General features: G+C 43.0%; 1 long non-coding RNA gene across 1 annotated transcript in view; it reads right to left on the bottom strand.

The window, feature by feature from the left end:
* Positions 1-21,364, bottom strand: part of LOC309650938 — a 176,184-nt gene extending 154,820 nt beyond the window's left edge. The window contains exon 1 of the long non-coding RNA XR_014257838.1: positions 13,101-21,364. This is a non-coding gene — a long non-coding RNA (uncharacterized lncRNA). The remainder of the gene's footprint in view (positions 1-13,100) is intronic.
* Positions 21,365-22,172: the final 808 nt, after the last annotated feature.

Raw genomic sequence — 22,172 nt, 5'->3', positions numbered from 1 at the left:
AAGAAGAATTGAGATAAAAAGCAAGAATTTCCTGATGCTTTCATGCCTTAATTAGAGATATTTGATTACAAAGAACAAAAACCCATTTTAACAAGCTCAACTAAAAAAGAAGTCATTGCTAACATATATTCTGTAAGGGGTTAATAACCAGAGTATATAAAGAAATCCTACAAAACAACAACAGTAAAACAAACAACCTGATTTTAAAATGGGCAAAGGACTTGAAGAGGTATTTCTCCGAAGAAGATATACAAATGGCCAACAAGCACATGAAAGGTACTCAACATGACTAATCATTAGGGAAATGCAAATCAAAACCACAATGAGATCCCACTTCATACTGATTAAGATGGCTAGTGCCAAACAAACAAAAAAACAGAAAATAAGTGTTGGCAAGGATGCGGAGAAATCAGAACCCCTGTGCATTACTGACTGGAGAGAATGTAAAATGGTGCCGTCCTTGTAGAAAACAGTATGGTGGTTCCTAAAAAAAATTGAAAATAGAATTACCATGTGGTCTGGTAACTTCACTTCTGGATATATTCCCAAAAGAACTGAAAGCAAGACCTCAAAGAGACATTTGTACATCCATTCCCATAGCGTCATTACTCCAAAAGGTGGAAGCAACCCTAGTGTCCATTGGTGGATGAATGGATAAAGAAAGTGTGGTATATACATACAATGGAATACTATTCAGCCTTAAAAAAGGACAACATTCTCATCACATGCTATCACGTAGATGAATCTCGAGAACAGTATACTAAGTGAAATAAGCCAGTCACAAAAAGGCAAATACTGTATGATTCCACTTATATGAGGTATGTAAAGTAAGCAAATTCATAGAGATGGAAAGTCGAAGGGTGTTTGCCAAGAGCTGGTAGGAGGAGAGGATGGAGAGTTGTTTTTTAATGGGTATGAAATTTCAGTTTTGCAACATAAATAGAGTTCTGGAGACGTGTGGTGCTGATGGTGGTAACAGAACAACGTGAATGCGCCCAGCACTACTCAACAGTACACTGAAAATGACTAAGAAGGTAAATTTTATGTGTGCTTAACCAAAATTAAACTTTTTAATTTTTAAAAGAGGTCATTATTATAATGCTAACGGGAATATTTTATATGACCCACTTTCTGCGAAGTAGAGCCAGACCCCTCATGAGAGTCAGAAAAATCACTAGGTGGCTCCTCCTCCATATATCTGTCTGTCTGTCTGTCTCTCTTTTTCAGTGTCTCTCACTATTCTCTTCTTGGATCTTCTCTGTTTCTGCTCTGTGGCAGACAGATGCTAAGAAAGCCTCCAGTAATCTGTTTTCTGGTACTCACATCCTTGCGCAAGCCAGTTTTTGCTCAGTAATGCTGAGTAACAAACATCCCCATCACCAAATCCCTTGAGTGTGGACAGGATCCATGACTTACTCCTAACCAATGGAATATTGCAAAGGTGATGGTATGTCACTTCTGTGATTACATTACATTATATTGTAACTTGTGTCTTGCTGGCAGACTCCCCCTTGGTGGCCTGGATGAAGCAAGCTGCCATGTTGTAAGCTGCCCTGTGGAGAAACCCACATGACAAGGAACTGAGGCCCACAGGCAAGGGCAAACCAGGAAATGAATCCTGTCAACAGCTATGTAAGTAAGCTTGGGAGTGGACCCTTCCCAGAGGAGTCTTCAGATGAGACCTCAGTGCCAGCTGACACTTGAATACAGCCTCGTGAGAGACTCTGAGTCAAAGAAGCCACTTAGCCCATGCCTAGATTCCTGACCCATTGAAAATCTGAGATAATAAATGTGCATTGTTGTGAAGTAAGTCAGAAAGAGAAAAACACATATCGTATATTAGCGCATATATGTGGAACCTAGAAAAATGGTACAGATGAACCAGTCTGCAGGGCAGAAATAGAGACACAGATATAGAGAACAAACATATGGACACCAAGGGGGGAAAATGGAAGGGTGGGGTGGTGGTGGGATGAATTGGGAGACTGGGATTGACATATATACACTAATATGTATAAAATGGATAACTAATAAGAACCTGCTGTATAAAAAATAAATTCTAAAATTCAAAAAAATAAAAAATCAAAAATAAAATAAAAATCCGAGCTCAACTCCAAAATCCATCAATCAATCAATCAATGTACATTGTTTTAAGCCACTAAGTTGATGATAATTTGCTATAAGGCAATATATAACTAGTACATGCTCTGTTCTACTCTATAGAAGAGCCTTTTCTACAAGGACTTTAGCTTTTATATTTACCTAAAATGCAATTTGCACCTGGCTACGGCACTGACTCTAGCTCCCAAACTGCTCCTCACAGGCAACCTCACTGGTGTCTGGATCTCAGGTCCTAGTTCCTAGGAGCAACCAACTAGCCAGTTACGATGAAAGTTATTCATTCTAGAAGATGGGCACCTGCTGCAACAGGTTTGCATCCCATCTGTCATCAGGACCATAGTGGAAGGTAGACTTCTTTTAAAGGGAGAGGGGCCAGGAGACCATGCCCAGTGTCTTGAGCACATCATACTTGTCCTCTCCCTGTTTTCTCTTTTCTTTCTTTTGAAAAGAAGTTGAAAACTGATTATCAAAGTTGCCCTGAGACTTCAGAATTCTTCCCCATGGATGAAAGAAACAGTGTAAGTAATAATAACAATATTCATATTATCTAAGCTTTGCAACCAACTAAATAAAACTAAATAAACTGTATAATCAATATCCACATTGCCTAATCTTGCAACTAAAATCTAACTTTTTATATATTTATATATTATAGCAGACTTCACAGGTGCCTGAAATGAAATTAGCACCCAAGGTAAATTTTCTTATTTAAAAAACTTACCAAATGGCGAAATATTCACAGTATGGTCAGTTCAGCTTCAATTAGAATACTTGTTTGTAACATTCAGCCAAAACTTTATTTTCCTAGGCATAAACACCAAAAAAATCATCCAATAATCCCCCATATCACCAGTTTTTTCTTTGTGTGTATTTTGGTTAGCTGCCTAAAATACTTTTCAAAAGAAGTCTTTATTTATAAAATAAAGGGAGAAAAGTTCTTCTCTTTCTCTAAAGGCCTGTCTATTTTGCAATCAACAGAAGATGAGGGGATATTTTGGAAACGTAACCAGTGCGGAGGCAAAACTGAAATGCTTGGGACCTTGGGCTTTTGCCTAAATGCTTTTTTTCTTCAGTCTTTTTTTTTATTGAGGTACAGTTGATTTACACTGTTGTGCCAGTCTCTGCTGTACAGCAATGTGACTCCGTTACACACATATAGACATCCTTTTTTTAATATTCTTTTCCAATAGGGTTTTTTAAGCTGCTCCTGAGCGGAACTAGGTGGCAGCTGTTGGCATGTGGGTGCGTTTTGCTTAAAACCAGGAGGTAAATTGCTAAATCCTCTGGTGTTTCCAAACACAGAGCAGACTTCTACCTCTTCTCCAAAAATGTTGCATAATTAATAAAATTCGTATCATCGAACCAATTCTTTGCTCTTTCTGCTTGCAAAAAAGTTTATTTTCCTATTCTCCCTTTGAAGAAAGACACTTGTGATAGATGGTAGATGACAGTCCAGGAATTCTACCAAAATGACAGTACACGCCCTATAAGCAGCTGTGGGTTGGCTACGGTTCCGTCTTTTGTGCACATCTAGTGTAACGCAGCCAATGGAAAGAAACAGTCACATCTGAGTGTGCCATGAATCCAAAGGGCATTTGCACTGGGTGTCAAATACACACAAACGCAGTTGCTAGAGGTCTCTCTCTGGCTTGCAGAAACAGGAAAGAAGGTGGGACACCTTTGACAAACTATGGCTTAAAACTGCTCTGCAAGTACCTGTGTCTGATTTCAGCGACTTAGATGTGGTGCAGCCAGCAGGCCCTGGACAAAAGGCGTGGTAGGGTGGGACCAGCCGGTGCTTGGGACTCGGGTCAGAACCCACACCAGGAGGTAGGCAGCAGTCACCAGCGTCCCTACCTCCTGCGTGCCAGTGGCCTGGCTTGCCTCACCGCCCCACCCACCCCAGCTTCCTCGCCTGCACGTGACACCACAAGGGCGGCCTCTCAGAAGTGGCGGCAGGTTGGGAAGAAAGGTAGCTGTGTTTGCTTTTTCCTTCCTACACAAGTAGTCTCTTACAGTCTGAGAAGGGGGAGAATCTCAAATTTGAAGGTTGCCACCTATGAGGCCATTATTGGTAATTTACACATAGTACAATGACGTGATGCACCCATGCCCATGATCTTGAGCATCTCATAGACATACATCTATATATCTATATCTATATAACTATCTATGTAGATATATATATACACACAATAGACAGATAGATAGATAGATAGATAGACAGACAGATAGATAGATACATACAAGACTCAGCTATGTCTCAGGGTCTCTACCCCCGTGAAGAACTGATACAACATGGAGCCCTTGGTTCTAACTGCTGGAGAAAATGTCATCATGTTGTATTCCTAAAACAGTGACATTAGCACCAGATCAGCATCATTTGGGGTGACTTCTTTACAAAGGCAGATCCCTGGTCCCAGCTCAAGATTCTGGCTCAGTGGATCTGGAGCCGAAGCCCAGAAATCTTCATGGAATAGAACACCCACAGGTGATTCTAGTGCAGCCAATAATGGACTCATTCTGGAATCAGCATGTAGAACCACTCCCAAACCACTGAATTGTTACGAAGATATAATGTTCTGGACTTCTGAAAGTCTATGGTTTGGGAGACGCCTCCCGTTAATTATGTCCTGATTCTACCAAGAAAATCTACAGCCCCTGGAAAAACTGCTGACACCCCTCTCCTTCCTCCCTATTTGCATTTCTCTTTTACTTTACATTTCTTCTTCTTTCTCTCTACTTTTGTTCCTCTTCTTGCACTCCTTCTTTACCCTTACCTTTTAAAAAAATTATTTCTACTTTATTTCTCATGCTTCAGCTACGGGAGCAGATAGGCTTTGCTGATATATTAGCCAGTCAAAGAGTGAGCTGACTGCTGTACATATTCTTACCAGAAGAAAATGCATTCTTGGGAGCACCGAGATCGGTGGCCCCGGAAAGCTTCTGGGAGGCCCTGGGATGGACCGCAGTGGCTGCTATCGCGTTTTCCCGTGTGTCACTACTCCCCAGTTGAATCCAGTTGGAAGCTGGGAAGTCATGCAAACTGCTGCCCATGGGGTTATGCTGCCAGCGGTCCTAGCAGAAGTCCCCAACAGCCAAGATGCCCAGGACAAGAATTCAGTCTAAAAGCAGTCCAGCTTTCACCAAAAGCAGCATTCCAAAGCAGGTAATCATCAGGTGGACGTCCAACATCCACCATGGGCTGTGGATATCTAGACTCCAAGGAGCAGCTTTAACTAAGATCGTTACTAATGAAACTCAGCCGGCCACGTTCAGGAGGGTAAGAGGGAAGGAGGAGGGGAGACTGGCCGACTGGCCCCCTGGTACGTGCCATGGATTTACACACGTGTCATTGCCTGTGATCTTCACCTGTGAGGGTGAGTACTTTTGCCCCGGTTTACAGAAGAAGAAACTGAGATGCAAAGAAATTAAGCATAATTCTCCCAGGGTCACACCTTCACTACGTGGAGTCAAGTGACGCCCAATTCAGAGCTGTTTTTATTTCACATCCCTTACACATCTCAAAGGTTCCGGCATTGGGAGGACCACCGAGGATTCAGAGAGGGGAGGGGAGAGCTGCGTGGTTCAAATCCACTTCTCTGTGAAGATGCGCTGGACCCTCCTCACATCACAAAGCCACAGCGCTCAAAGGGCTGTTAGGAATCATGTCGTCACTATCCTCACACTTAAGATGAAGAGGCAGAAAGCCGGGGATGCACCGTGCCTCGCCGGAAGTCACGGGACGACAGATAGAAACGGAACTAGAACCGGCTCTTCTGATGTGCAGGTCAGGACGTTTCTGTCGCTGTGGTGTTTGCCAAAGAGCTACCACGTTCATTTGGAAAATGTATCAAAACTTCATACGTGGCCAGGTAAAGCTCACCCCAAGTCGTTATCCTAGGCACAACGTGAAACTAGCCCAGGACCTCCTAAAACATATGCCCCTGAATTCCTGCCTGTTAAGCTGCACGACTGTCTCCAGGTATCCGTTCCAGTTGGAACCACCTAGGATTGCTACAGATTCTGTCATCCCTTGAAGGATCTTGCCACGCAGCTGCTCCCCACCCAAGCTAGGCCTCCAGAGTTATCAAGAAGTTAGTCCTAGGAACCTCTAGATTTAAGGAAATCCCATGCCCACTTTATGTGAATGGTTGCTGAGGTCAAGAAAATGGGAAGCCTGCAGAGTGCTACCTATACCCTATAGGTCTCAAACTCGAAGGCAGAAGATGAGAGAGAAGAAGAGAGAGAGGGAGAGAGAGAGAGAGGGAGAGAGAGAGGGAGAGAGAGAGAGAGGGAGGGAGAGAGAGAAGGAGAGAGAGGGAGAGAGGGAGAGAGAGAGAGTGAGAGGGAGAGAGAGGGAGGCTAGGCAATTCTCAGCACTTTCTAGTTCCCACTCAATCCTCAACCCCTGCAGGGAGTGTATATGTATATATGTGTGTGTGTGTAAATATAAATTAATGCGTGTGTGTGTAAATGTAATATATCTGTGTAAATGTAAATTAATGTATGTGTGTGTAAATGTAAATTAATGTATGTGTGTGTAAATGTAAATTAATGTATATATGTGTGTGTGTGAATGTAAATTAATGTATATATGTGTGTGTGTGAATGTAAATTAACGCTTCCTCTTTCTGTATCAGGTAACTCCTAAAGTTGATCCTCTCTTGCCCTCCTTCCTAATCCACATCAGCAGGAGGATGGTGTGGAATCTCGTGGTGCAATGGCACCCAGGCAGCTGAAGCAGTTTCTGCAGCTGGGTATCTGAGATGTTCAGATCCACAGGATTTAGGCATAAACTTCTACATGACCATGAAAGCCTCTGCGTCTGGCTTTTAGCCCAGTATGTGCATTTCTCCTTCCTACCTGTCCTTCCCAGTAATGACTTGCTTGATGCAGGTATTCCTTAGTGTTTGACGGGTTCCCTGAAGACAGGAACCAGCCCATGTGGCTTTTTGATGACTGTATCCCCATAATTGGAATGGTGTCTGGAACACAGAAGGTAGTCAGAAAACACTTTCTGGACGAATGAATAAATGTCACAGCGTGATATGATAGGACATTACGTAGCAAAATCGTTCTATTTCCACTCGTGACTGGGGTCTCAAAACCCAGGACTCAGTTTTCCCAATTCAGTTCATATTCAGTAAGTAAAAATTAGTAAAATTAGTAAAAAATCATAAAAATCAGTGAGTAAAAATCGGCTAATACCACTGTTCATTGCTAACTAGTGCCAGATCTAAAAGAACCTCATAAAGATCTTACGGAAAATCAATTCGGTATCTCTGCGGTCACAGATCAGGTAATAAATAATAAATAAATCAGAAACAAAGAGGAAATCCCCAACATGTAGTGAAAATTCAGCAAGCTGATTGTAGGAAAGAGAAAGGTTAATATTACTTATTATAATATTACTTGCTTTAAACATGTTGGAAAAAAAGGTGTTTGTTTATGCAATGAGACTACAGTTATATTCGTTTTTTCTTCACTCAACGTTTTGTATTTTGAATTTTCTGTAAGGCCATTTGTTACCTGGGGTGAAAAAAATGTGTTTTAAAAAAAGGAAGGGAAGGAGGGAGGGAGAGAGAGAGAGAAAAAGAGAAGAGGTGGGAGGGGAGAGAGAAGGGAGGGAGGGAGGAAAAAGACCTCATAAAATGAAAAAAGACAGGCTATTTCTTCATGGCTCTAAAACCGCTGATTGAAAATGGATGAAAGTCAAATCAACCGGTTGTTTTGTCTCCATGACACTAAACACTACTGGTTTTACTTCTTCAAAGAATATCTTGAACTGATTAGTTATTTTGGCATCATGGAGACACGCCACCATGTGAACAAGGAAAACAACACACAAGCAACTGGGGAGAGCCCCGGGCCCTGGGGAATGATGTCGGCTGAGTTAAGGAGACCAAGACCCAGAGCTCACTGGTGTATCCTCATCTTGATACGTTGACATCCTTTAAAAGAATCAGTATGTTCCAGTCAATGGACAATATCTGAGACGTAGGAATCTGGATCCCTGGGTTCTGTTACGCATCCTTTAGACAAACAGATCTGAGAAGTAAAACAGGTATCTCCAATGCTCCTTCTTTTCTGCAACAATTAGGATAATGATTTCTGTCCTATTTATTCTCAGCGTAAGAAAGCCTAGGTAGGAAAGTGTATAGAAAATGACACTTTCTAAGTTAGTGAAAAGTGGTATTACTGATACCGCCAATTATGATGTCCCTTCAAGAGAAGATAGAGGGGTGAAGTATGCAGACAGTACAAGAATCAGAAGAATCTGAGTTTTGCTGAGACCACAGTCTAGTTAATGTCAGAGCTTAAACCAACACCCCAGGACTACGGCCACCTAAGGATCTCCATCCAGATTGTACAACCTGACTACAGCGTGCAGATTCTCTGCCAATTCAAGTGTTAATTTCATGTCAGATGCCCACCCTTGACACGGCCAATTATTCTCCGTTACAGATTTGGTTTAAAGAGTTCACGGCACATATGAATGGGCTGAATAAAATAATTACCTAATTATGACATCACCATGTGCCATCAGTGGAATATTTTAAAGTGCTGTTTTAAATCTTCATGAGAGGATAACGTGAGAGCCCTTATAGTTACGTGTTAAAATCTGTCGCGCAGAGAAACAGCAGTGGGACCAAGCAGAGTAGCTTCTCGGTGTGCCTTACGTCTTAAGTGTACGATATTGTAGACGAACGTAAACAAAGCTGTCACCCTACGTGACTGATTAGTTTCTGGAGCGTACGCTTTGCACTTACTCTCGTTTGGATTTCTTACACACAGTAATGTCTTCAAAACAGTAGGTACTTTAAAAAAAAATTTTTATTCGGGTATAGTTGCTTTACAATATTGTGTTAGTTTATACTGTACAGCAAAGCGAATCAGCTATATGTATACATACATCCCCTCTTTTTTGGATTTCCTTCTCATTTAGGTCACCACAGAGCACTGAGTAGAGTTCCAAAAAAAAAAAAAAAAAAGTAGGTTCTAAGTTTTTCTGTATTTAATGACATTTAAAAATCTCTCTGAGCGAAGTAAGTCAGACACAGAAAGACAAATATATGATATCGCTTATATGTGGAATCTAAAAAAATGGTATAAATGGATTTATTTACAAAACAGAAATAGACTCACAGATGTAGAAAACAAACTTATGATTATCAGGGGATAAGGGCGGGGGGAGGGATAAATTGGGAGATTGGGACTGACATATACACATAACTGTATATAAAATAGATAACTAATAAGAACCTGCTGTATAGCACAGGGAACTCTACTCAGTACTCTGCAATGGTCTATATGGGAAAAGATCTAAAAAATAAAAGAGTGGATATGTTTGTATGTATAACTGATTCACTTTACTGTATACCGGAAACTAACACAACATTGTAAATCAATTATACTCCAATAAAAATTTTAAAAAACACCTCTCAACAAATCAAAAGGGTTAAAGTAGCCAGTCTCTACTATAAATGAGAATTTTCAAAAGTCTTTCGTCTGAGGACCATGGTAATGAAGTTTCTATGGCAACTAAGAAGGATACGCTTGGACCCCAGGGTTACCCGCAGTCACCATAGTTCTTGATATCTTCCCAATCCGGTCTGCACAAACGTGCTTGTGTGGTAAGCCCCTCCACTGTCCAACAGAAACTGATGGCCGTGACTTACCAAATGCAGCAGCAAGCACCCCTGCTTTCCACAGGATTCTAAAACATGCTGATGGAGCAGGAAATAGCTATAAAAGTTCCCCTGAAATCCTCTAGGGATGTCCTGTAACATTTTCCATGGAAATGCCATAAAATATTCCACACCATTAGCTTCACTTAAAGAAACATTTGTCAACGTGCTTTACCTTCTTATAGGTGACATTTTTTTTCTTTAAATACGTGTCATTTACAAAAATAGTTTCGTTCTTTAACAAAATACATAAGACATTATTATCGCCATGGGATTCTGATTGACAGAAAGCTAATCACAGCAAAATTACATTCCACTAAAGCCAAAGTAAAATTAATCAATGAGGAGCAGAGTTGGGGTGGCAGAGTACACAATGTGGATGAAAAATTATACAAGGATTTTTTTTTTTTTTTTTTTTTTGGAAAATCAAAGCCCTACACTTTCAGGGGTCCGTTTTCCAGTTTCAGAAAATATGAAATTTCCTTAGAAAGACTCACTGTTGCCCACGTGGCCCTGGAGAATTCGCAGGCGTTGAAATGAACTCCCGAGCTCCTCCTCATCTGACACCAAGAGAATACGCTGCAAATCAGCCTGTGTCTTCCAGAGCAGGGAGCACCGTCACCACGTGGGCGCCACGTGCGGAGGATGGCACGCAGGTGTGCGGGTGTGGCTTCCCGGCCGCAGCAGCCTCGCGCTCGACCCCGGTGGCCTGCCCACAGCCCGCTCCAGACGCAGGCCACTCCCGACCGGCGTGCGGCGGTCTTCCACTGGGAACCCCAGGGCTTTCACGGGGCCGCTGAAGTGCGGGACCATCACCTAACGCTGCCCCCGGAGCCATGACCCCTTCGCCTTCCTGCCGCTTCTTCCAGACATCTCCGCCCTCTGCAGACTCTCAGGACCTTGCCCACTGCTGCCCAACAGCTACCTGCAACCGCAAGTTACCTTGTCTGGGATTAGTGGGTCGTTCCGTCAGGGTTCTGCTTAAACTTCCCCATTGCATTGGTTTTTCAAAACTCTTCTTGCTGTTCTTTGGTTGGACTCCACCGTATAAGCGACTGAGATGATTCATCCAGCTTTGAAAGGCATTTTTTTTTAAGTTTGGAGAGACTAAAGCAATAGGGAAGGTGGGGAGAGCCAGACCGTGGACAGGAGTCTTAGACTCGGTGCATCCGGTCATGAGAAATATACACAAGGAGCTGAGATCAGCTTCAGAAGACATGGGCAGAAGACAGGCATCAAAACCTAGTTGGCAAAGCAAGAGCAGATTTGAGAATGTGACCCACAAGGAGATGCCCATCAGAAACAAGCAAAGGCAGCTGTCAAGCACGCAGCGAAAAAAGGTAAAATGTATTAAAAGAATGAGCTCAAAAGTCACGATGAGTACATGGTGCTTTCCAGACAGCTTTATATGAACGGTGAGCTAATCGCATCCAACAAGGAAAGCTGGGGGCCTAATTGCGTCACTCTACCAGTTTGAGCCTTCGGAGTGTTGTTTTATGACATGATCTAAATTAGGGATCAGGAGTGATAAATATATATATAGACAGAAGGACTAAGACGTGAAAGAGGACAAACTAAACATCCAAGCTGCTCCCAGGATGCTCAGAGCCCTAATACCCATCAAGACGACACTCAGAGAGGGGCGTGCCACCTGTGCTTGTGCCAGGGCCTAAAGCCAGCCTCCCTGGCACAGGTCTTTCTCTTGAGGCTGACTCAGCTCCTCTAGCCACCCATCCTACGTGTAAGATCAGAACTGTGGTTTATTAATTCACACTGAAAAAGGAAGCGGTCTCAGAAACTGAATTACCTACTTGTGAATGAAGAGTGTGAACTATCCCTGTTCAAGGTTTAACAAAGTTAGCCAAGAATATTCATCAGGCCCACTGGCGAGCGCAGATTATTCCTAAGGATGGTTAACAAGTGGTCTGAATGTTCCGTGCACTCAGCCTAAGAAAACACAACACAGCCATCTCAACAACGGGGATGGACTTGCCAGTGAGTCAAGAGTGCTTAAGTCCACCTCCTAAAGTTTCGCCCCCACCCAGACAGCATCTGAAAGAACACTGCCAACGTTTGACTCTGTGAATTTTTTGTTTGCATTGCTCACGTGTCTGTTTGACGCATGCTCTTTAATACATTTCATCAGGCCACATGCAATCCAGTCTTCTAAGCTGAAGAGTCTTTCCTTCCCCTTCACTTGTCTTTACCCAACTGTGCTGTGATCTATGTAATAATAGACTGATTTAAAAGTTCGACTCCTAGAGATCAATCTCACATCTCTATTTTCCAAGGCTTAGGGGGAAGAAGGCTGGCAAAGGTACTTCACCATAGTTCTCAAGTGCTGGAACAGAAGTGCCTGGCTTTCCTTCTTATTTAAAAACTTAATGGGATTTTTAAAAGGCCTATTATTGCACTTTCTCATTTATATGTTCATATCAACAGCCCCCGAATCATTTTAGTCCTCCCAGGATGCTGGAGGCGGAAAGGAAAACGTTCTTTTTATCAAGGTCATTAATGAATTCACACTAACAAAGGAACTTTATCTGTGTTACGTTCAATATTTGCAGAAGCAAAATTGTGAGCTTCTCTAGAGAAACCCTGGCAAGTGATCATCAAAAGTATCGAGGAAACAAATGAGAAAAGAAGATAAGTTCTGCAAATCACTTTCGTGTTTTACAAAGCTGGAGTTAAAAGAGTAGGACAGATTGAAGGCAAACTCAGAATCATACAATGGAAAAACACTGCACCGAAGATTAAAGGCCCGCCTGCTAGAGAGATAATGCCAAATTTGATGAGAAAATACATTACATTTCCTTTCCTTTGAAACCTTAGTTGATATTTTCCACTTTTACTGGAAAGAAATAAGCTCTAAGATGTCACTCAGCACTAGAAGAGAGGAGCCTCCCTTTCCAAATGCAAAAACACGGAGGAAGTGCCTAAATGCTTTTTTTCTATGAAGTACAAGCCCCTGAAAAGTTCAAGATCAGCTCACAGACTGCGAAAAATCTGCTTTGGGTCTTTTGTTGTTTGGCTGTGAACATTTTTCTCTCTACGGGAAACCTGTAAAGGGGCTGGAAGTGGGAGAGAGAAGTGGATGCAAAGAATGAACTTTCTCGTTCCTTTTAGACGGGTCCTTCTCCTCTGGCCTTCTGCTTGGCCCTTGCATTTGTACTCACCGTTTACCAGGGCATTAATTTATCAACAGTTCACCTCTGACCTTTCTCTCGCTAACCGACATAGATTAGCCAACAAGCACACCAACTTCCCCAAAATAATAACGGCTCTCACCTTATCCAGTGATGGCCCGTGGGCATTCCCTGCTCTCCGACAATTTCTCCGCCAAGCTGAGTTAAGGTCCCAGCTCCCTCTTACTGGTCCCTCTTGGAAGCATCACAAAGATTAACCTGTCAGCTTCTGGCTCTGTGCTCTGTGCCCAAGGTCAGCTTCACTGAGGTCTCCCCCTGCAGTCACACCGGGGCCCCCTAACTTAAAAAGGCTCTGTTGTTACCATCTTGAAATTCTGTATTAGTTCTCAACAAGGAGCCCCACGGTTTTATTTGCACTTGATCCTGCAAATTACAGAGCCGGTGCTGTTCATGACTATGTTTCCCTGACTGAGCGCTAAAAGCACAGTTGCATTCCTGACCTGACCCACGCCAGTCTAATGGGGCAAAACACACACGGCTGGTCAAGAAAGCGCCTGGGTTACGAAGCTGAGCTCAGCCAGCCACAGCTCCAGCCCGCACAGGCTTGTCACATTGGTCAAATATTCAAGAGCATGCATTCATCTGCTTGGCCACTGCTCTGAGCAAACTAGAGGCCTCCAGCCCTGTCACATGCTAACATCGAGGAGAACCAGAGACCGTGATTTGCACTCACTGGAAAGTTGGGTCCGGACCTCGGCCCTTGCTCCCAGAAAGTTCAGGGCAAAACTCATGAGTTCCAGGAATGCACGGAGAGAGAACCAAAGAGCAAAACTGGACTTCTACCTAAGTTTAGAAATCAAAGGCTACTGATCTAATCCTTTAGCTGAAATCCTTTATTAGAAATGGCAATAAAACCTGGTTAATCAACTAGGTGCCTTTACACAATCATTTCATGTTGACGAGAGCCAAGAGCTCACGAATAATATTATTTCCTGGCTTGGAATAAAGATGCCTACCTTGTTTCTGCTGGGGAAAGATTCCCCACCCTCCTCTGTTTTCCTGTGTCACTTCCCTCCCCTCCCCCAGATATCCATAATTTGAAGTAAGCTATACCTTTTTCTCATTTTTCTTACTTTTTACATCTGTAAAGCATGTTACTGGAACTATAACTGCTGCTTGCCTGTGGAGGATTCCAGGCAATTACGGCTTGCAGCAGATTTGCACTTGAAGAATTCAGGACCAAAGGATGCCGCGGGGCAAGCGTTGCAGAGTGGACCAGCCTCACCCACCAACCTGATCACACAAGTGTAACGCAAACTTCTAGTGCAGACCCGGGTTAAAATCCTACCCCACAATCAGGGAACTCCAGATGCTGACTGGACATCTGACGGCATTGAGGAATTATTATTTTAATTTAGGCATAAAGCAGTATTGTGACTATATTTTTAACAAATATTCACCATTTGGAAATACATACAGAAATATGATATCTGGGAGTTGCTCCAAAATAACCCAGTTGTACAGGAGGCTGGAGAGGTGGAGAACAAGACTGCTATGAACTGATAATTTCTGAAATTAGGTGACGGGTTCAGGACAGTAAATTGTAATACGCTCTCAACTCGTCTATACATACGACACTTTCCGTAATAAAGCTTCTGAAAAGGTGTTTCTTTGTATTCTGTATTTAGGTGGGTCCTACCATTACTTAGCTGCGGAACATTAGGCAAACTGCTCTCTGAGCCTATTTTCGTCTGTGTAGTTTTCCTGGTCTGAGCTCCCCCTTGAAGTTGTGAGAAATGACGGGCCCAGTGCATATAAAGTGACCAGTAACAGCGGATAGAAGGAAAGGGCGCCTTCACCATGGCCCAAGGACTTCGTCCGGCTCAGGGTGTCCTTCGGTGGGACCTGCTACTGGCCCTCAGCTGAGCGGATTCCTTCCTTTTGTCTACATGTCAGCCAGAGTCTACACAGAAGTTCCAACTTCTGCTTACTTCATGAAACCAGTTAGGGCTTGAAGAATTCAGCTTGCTGTGGAACGCTAGAGTCTTAATCTCCTGCACGACGTCCCTTCCGACTGCCACCCCTTTTCAAAAGAACACAAATATATATTTGGCTTTTCCATAAACAAGAACACATGCCAAGCAGGTTTGTGCAGATTGCAGAAGAACGTCCCTTTGATGCAGATCCTGCAAATACATCACCGAATGATTGTACTTGAGAAGCAGCACCGAGAGCTCTCTAACCAAACCAGTTTGGAGCTGCAGCTGCCTACGAAGAGCTAATGTGACAGACAGGGTTACAGAGGGAACCAATGAATGTCTCGAGAGTACTGACCTTCTGACCATTTTTTAATTAACATGCTGTTTCACCCAACAGGGAGCTGAATCACTCTGCACATCACTGGTGTAAACAAAAGGGAACAATAACCTAATAGCATTTACCTAGTGGACCTTCTGCTATGCTGAATTTCCCTAAGAGAGGTAAACCAGTGTAAACAAATCCCGTGTTCTTCAGAGAAAGCTGATAGAGAGGATTGATTCTAAGTGGAAAGCTTTCTTCATTTAAGTTACAGAGAAAGGTATTTTGCTGGTTACTCACCCTTACCTTCCTTGTCTCCCCCACCTCCCACAATTCTTGCGGACCTTAACTCCGGCTCCCGGCTCTTTCCCCGGCTTTCCTCTGGGGAAAGAGGCAGGCTCCTCGCAGGGATTCTTATCTCCCCAAAGGGGCATCCCTCGAAAACAGCCTTTAAAACTAGGAAGGTTTGCTTTTGTGCAAGAAGTATTAGCTTTACGAATTGCAGTGTTGTCTGCAGTAGTCAATAGTTAAAAACACAGAGAACGTCAACAAGGACGGGATAAAATGAGTTAGAGTCACATCACAGGGCACTCATCAAAAATGACCTGGAGGATTTTCCTGAGGTATCGCTGAGTACGAAGAGGAATACTGCAAAGGGGTGTGTCATACGACCCCATCCTGACATCACCTAAGTACAGAAGAAAATACTGAAGAACACACATTAGGGTGTTATCATGGCTTCCCAGTTGGGGTGTGCAGACTGAGCTGGAATGAGAGGTACTGGTGTTAGGAGGATGGGGATGTGTCCATGATAAAAACGCAAACTGCCACGTGTGGCATAATCCCATGGGAGGAAAACTGTGTGTGTGTGTATGTGTCTATGTGTGTGTGCACACTTGCACACATGAGAGCATGCATGTGTATGCATGCACACATAAAGAGATTCATGAAAGGATAAACACCTAGAAGCTCACAGTGGTTGCTGTAGGGGAGCAGAGTTCCACAGGACCTTGACTTCCTTATTAAGGTTTTATATATTGTTAGATTTCTGTACATTAAGCATACCACATGGCATTTATATTATGAAGGAAGGATAAAGTCTAATGGATCATTGGAACAAAAATGGTATCTGTTCAGGCTCACATCAACAGATAATTGTTGAGCCTTCTAGTAATTTTCTGTTGCTGCCCACATTGCTTGCCTTGCGGTCCCCTTGCCCCATCTTCAAGGCCAGCAATGCAGTGTCTCTCTGACCCTGCTTCACTGTCACATCGCTTTCCCCGGTCTCTTCTGCCCCGCCTCTTCTACTTTGAAGGATCCTTATGATTGCATTGGGCCCAACCAGATAGTCTAACTCAGTCCACCTACTTTAAGGTCAACTGATTAGCAATCTAAATCTGCAACTGTCATTGCCCTTTGCCGTGTTCTTTAACACATTCACAGGTTCGGGGATTAGGAAGGAGACACCTTTGGGGGACGGGGACATTATTCCGCCTTCCACAAGCGTCTTCGTCCTATGTGCTAGCACCGTGCTGGGTATTGAGAGTATGAAGGAAACAAACAGAATACGCATTTTCAAGAAAAATTACACCATCAACCAACATTTATGAAGGGTTTCCTGTGTTCTGAGTATTGCTCCAAACACCATACGTATGCGTTCATCTAACAAACATCAAGCCATCTACTATGCGTTGAGCTGTCTCTTGGTGCCGGGGATGTGCAGTAAATAAAACACACAAAAGTCCTTGCCCTCACGGAGAAGACACTAAACAGAAGAAAATGAATGTACTTGTCAAAAAAATTCTATGAAGTGGGTACTTTATAATTCCCATTTACAGAAGAGGAAACTGAGGCACAGAAAGGTAAATCATTTCCTTAATATTCTGGCAAGTGGTAAAGTTGGACTTCAAATGTAGGTAGTCTCTCTCCAGAGCCTAAACTCTTACCATTATATTATGACGCCTCCTATAGTTCGATTTTGCCACCCCAAACGGTCCCAACTAGAGTGGGCCGAGTCGGACACTGTAACCTAGGAAACTCTGATGCAGAGACACACCTGGATGGATTGCTAGATTGAGGAACTGAGAGAAGTATTCAGAAGGCAAGATTTGGTCTACTGAAACCCACCCTTGGCTGCTCCACTCACCAACCCAGGCCAACTCATCAATTTGACCTTCCTTCCACCTCTGCTTTTACTTCTGTCTTAGCATTATCATCATAGAATGGTAAACCCTTAGAGTGGGAAGGGCTTTGAGATCATTCTAAATCCCCTTTAAACTGAGAATGAGCTAGAGCCTGTGGCTGGCATCTCTATTTCCAAATCTAAACTTAAATTTGTAAAGCCACCTATCACATTTCTAATTCTTTTTCTCCCTAACCTTTCTGTCACTCTAATCAAAATCACAATTGGCACAACAGCTCTGGGCCTAGAAATTTCAGTCAAATTCCTACGGGATGTAGGCTTTGAAATACTAGGACTGCAAGGGCAATTAACTTGGGCAAAATAAGGGGCACACCAAATTTCCTGAGAAACTCATAAACGTCGTGTAATCCAAAGTAATCAGACATCTATCAAAGGGGTTCGTATCATAATTCTCCTGAGAGATCAGTATAATCTACTGGTTTAATTCCCCAGAAATACAGAGCTCAGGTTGACTGGCTTAGCCCTCAGCCTGCTGAGTAAAGCAAAGCCTGACCTGCTGGCAGCCTTTAAGACTCTCCTCGGGCCCCACTGGCCCATGGGAAACTCTTCTCACACCTTTGCAGTCTTTTCCATTGACTTATGCCCAGGATGAATCACAGAATCTCTACCTTTACTCCCTGCTTCAGGAGACCTAAAACTTCCCCTTCAACAATCGCCACCTCTTTGGCAGCGCCAGCGTTGTGAACGAGTAGGTGTTGGTATAAAGACGTGGTTCTTCCTGTGTGTCTTATTAATGTCACAGAAAATCATCCCTATGGTTGTAAAAGGTAATACCCGCCAGTCGAGTGCTCTACTGTCAGAAAGAGGAATGAAGACATGGGTCCAAGACCAGCAAAGATGCCCAGACACATACTGTGCTTTAGTTTGCTGCTTGGATGTCCTGGACGCCCCCCTTTCAGCCCCCTCCTCAGGGTTACTCGGAAACCAAGCCTCCTGTGTCACCACTAGACGGTTTGAACCTGTGGCTACTGCTCTTCATTTGCTTTCAACCTTCCTGGTGGATTAAGGACAAGAACGGACCGTATTCCAGATCTTCACCAAGAGTCTCAACATGGGCTCAAGCAATTAGAAACATCCCTCCTGTTTTCACAATGTGGTTTTATTTGATTGACTATTTGGGTAGTACTGGAGGAAGCTGTGTTTTTTTAATTCTTTTCAGCTATCATACCAGCCCCACTATAATATATTTCTTTATCAAACAATCTGAACCAAATGTTAGGAAACTGCACGGAATGGTTTGGGCATTAGCTCCTTCTACCAGGATTGATCCTTAAAATCAAAAGCGAAGACTGTCCTTTGCCTTGCTTGTTTCTCACTCTGTTTGTCAGATTATCCATTTGTTTTTATCAAAGGCTATCAGAAATTCTTTTTAGTTTGCAAACACAGACGCTTCTCGAAAAGTAGCGATGCTGGTTTCCTGGATACCAGATCTGACATTTGCAAACAGACATTGGTTTTCGACACTATATTTTAAAGAAATTATTATATCATTACCCATGATTTATTCCACTCAAAGGGACCTCCAGGCATTGTTAAGTGAGGCTTGCCTTAGCCAACTTTGAAAAGTCATAATGCCCTCCTAGTATTGACTCAGGGACATTTTATCTATTCTTTCTCTGAAAAAAAGACCACACTGCTTTCCTTTCATCTTAAAAGCTCAACACAAATCACTAAGCAGTGTTAAGGCTAACATGTCCAGCAAAGGCCATCCTTTCAACAGCCAGACTCCGCAAAGGTGTGCCTGCCATGGCAAACAAAGGGCCCAGAATTGAAAACATCTGCTGGCTGCTCTGGTCCCAACCTGTTCATATTTTGAAATGAACGATTCCAAACACTTCATTACCTGTAGGTACTAGAGATGCTATTTATAGGTACATTATCACTTACATATGATTTAATTTAATGTCTTGATTCCACCGGGAAAGTGCCTAATCCATAGAGTACCAATGATTTATCACGATCTCTAGATATTTATAGTATTGCTAACATTCAAAAAAACTCAAAGCATCCTTTTTCAAAGATGCTTAGAAGGAAACAACAGCATGTAACTGCTTAGTGGGGAAGAAAATAAAGTAGGATAGACGATTACTAGGTATTGATGTCTTGTTTACAAACAAATAAGAGCTTTAAAAAAAAAAAAGTTTTGCAATACCCAGAGCTCCTGCTTTGGGCATAATTTATGAGACTTTGGACAAGTTAATAGCCTGCCTTTGCTGTCGGCTTTGTTTTGACTTACTTCCCAATTGACTCACTGATTTCTGGGCTCCAATGCCAAGAGAACACCGAGGCCAGTAGCACTGGATAAATTAGTCGATGACTCTCTATCACTGCCACCACGACTCCGAGCGCGTCAGTTCAGTTTTTTCTTTGACCAGTTTCTCAACAGCAGGAAGAGTACGCTCGGGGCATGACAGGTCTTGGCGTGGTCCTGTCCTCTGCACTAGTAGGATGGTTAGCACCCAGGGCTCAAGGCACCAAATGACAGAAGCACCCCCCCTCCTGCACACGTGTGCGCAAACACACACGCGCACGCACACGCAAGTGTGTATTCAGCCACGTAGCACAGTTCCAAACTGCTAAGTGATAGTCCTTCTGCTGTCTTGTAGCTGTTTGTAGCCGTCCGAAGTGCCCGTCAAAAGCACTCCATTCTCCCAGACTTTCTTCCCTTGTCCAAGCCTCCCTTCCTCACACACAAATGTCGAAATCCTGGTGAAATGCCTCAGGCAAATAGTTCCGTACAATCTTTGTTGAATTAAGGGTTAAGGCCTGTTCTGATCCTTACTATTTGTTAAAGACATAAGCAATTTAATGATCCAATTAAAATAATTAACAGTGAAGTCTCAATGACGAATAGACTTCATCTTTTTAGGTGTAACTGTACATGAAAGAGAAACGTCCCCGCCCTTCCTCTCTCCCGACACCCCGTGCACACACACGCGCGCGCGCGCGCGCACACACACACACACACAAGATACGGAGTCAAGAACGCAAGTCTCCATTTATCAGAGGTTGACGGCTCCCCATACTGTGGAAAACCTAGGAAACTCTCTTTCTGGTTATGAAAAATAAATAACCACACAATCTCCTTCCTCCCGTGTCACTGAGAAAACTAGAGCCAGATTAGAGCCATTATCTTCTCATTCTCAAAGAGAAAGGCAAAGAAAGTCAAAACTAAGGGAGAAGAAACAAAAGGCCCTGAATCTTCAGTTTATACGTAAAATTCCTGGGTCTCTCTCACTTTCCTTGTGACAACCTAACCAGAAACCCGGGACATAGCTTTCCTGCAAATGTCCTGAGGTTCGATTTTATTTGGCTGCGAAGGAAAAATGTAGTTTTATTCATGTTTTATTAAACGCAGTCCCTCCACCCATAAAAATTATAATAAAATTCAAAGTCCAAGGATATGGCAAGTAATATCGCCCTTGGGAACAAGTACATAAAATTTTGGAGGGATAAAAAGGCTTGGCTTTCATTTTATAAAAAGCTATGGTCAGAGTTTTCTCCTTGTGAAACTGCATTGCTGTCTTCAGAATTACTTCACAAATACTCAGAGAAAACATCAGTGATTTGAGCATCTCTTTTTTCTTGGAGGGTCTCAGTCCTATCGTGAAATGGAATAAATGAGTGGCAAGATAAGAAAACAGCGTGTTCTCTGAGTTATTTTCCATCTGTCCCTTAGAATGGGCACTTTGATGTCACCGACAGTCAGTGAGAGCAGAGATGGGCTGTGGTAAATGAAACCACAGCTGGAGGAAACGCACCGATACTGTTTATACTGTTTCTCTCGAGGTGTCACCCAGCAGTGGCGAAATTCACCAAGCACTCTGGTGTAAGTAGCATTAAAAAGACTAAAGCCCTCCCGTGCAAGAACACACGCAGGTTACGCGGTTGTTCCTGGAAAACTTGTACCCGAAAGAAACATCACCACCCGCCCCCCACTCCCGGCCCCCCCCCCCCACCCCGCCACTGCCTAGAGCGGCCGATCATAAAAACCCGTCCACGCTGTTTAATTCAAGCTCTACGATTTGCTCCTTTGAGGAAAATCCATCTTAAAGCTTAGGGCTATTCCTGAAGACACTTGTAAAAATGACTTCATTTAATTGTGGATCCCTCTAAACTCGGTGATTCTGTATTATAATTAGGAGACTTCTATAAATTATCCTTTGCAAATGGAAATTACAGGTCACCGGCTAATTAAAATGTTCACTTATCCGGGCTTCAGCATAGACCGTGAGTAAAACGTAACACATTAAAATCGTTTCCTCATTATCATTTTATGTGAGTATCTGTGTACACATGTGTGTGGAAAAATTTTTATTTCTTTTTTTTATCATATTGTAAAAAGCCACGAGGGGAAGACACGGAATCAACTTGGCTTATTCTCGTTCAGCCATCAAGTCCTATGCTTTAAAATGTTTTAGAATACACCCTGCATTAATTTAGAAACACCAAGAAAGTGTAACAATTACATAACAAGCACCCATGCCCCCCCCGTTTAACAAATGAGGCAGTGGCACACAGCTGACACTCCGGCAAACCTCCTTCCAGTTTTCAGTTAACCGCCGCTGTCAACTGGGTGTTTGTTGTTCTGACGCTTCTTTTTGCGCTTTTGGCGTCCACGTTACTCACATACGTTGTCTCTACACTGTATGTAAGTGGCATGTTTTTACCTTTTTGTGGCTTATAGCATATCTGTGTCTTTTGATGCTCTGT

Source organism: Balaenoptera physalus, assembly GCF_965194825.1.
Source record: "Balaenoptera physalus genome assembly, chromosome: 20".
Lineage (NCBI taxonomy): Eukaryota > Metazoa > Chordata > Mammalia > Artiodactyla > Balaenopteridae > Balaenoptera > Balaenoptera physalus.
Note: the sequence above shows the minus strand (reverse complement) of the source record. Positions and strands in the feature narration are given on the sequence as shown.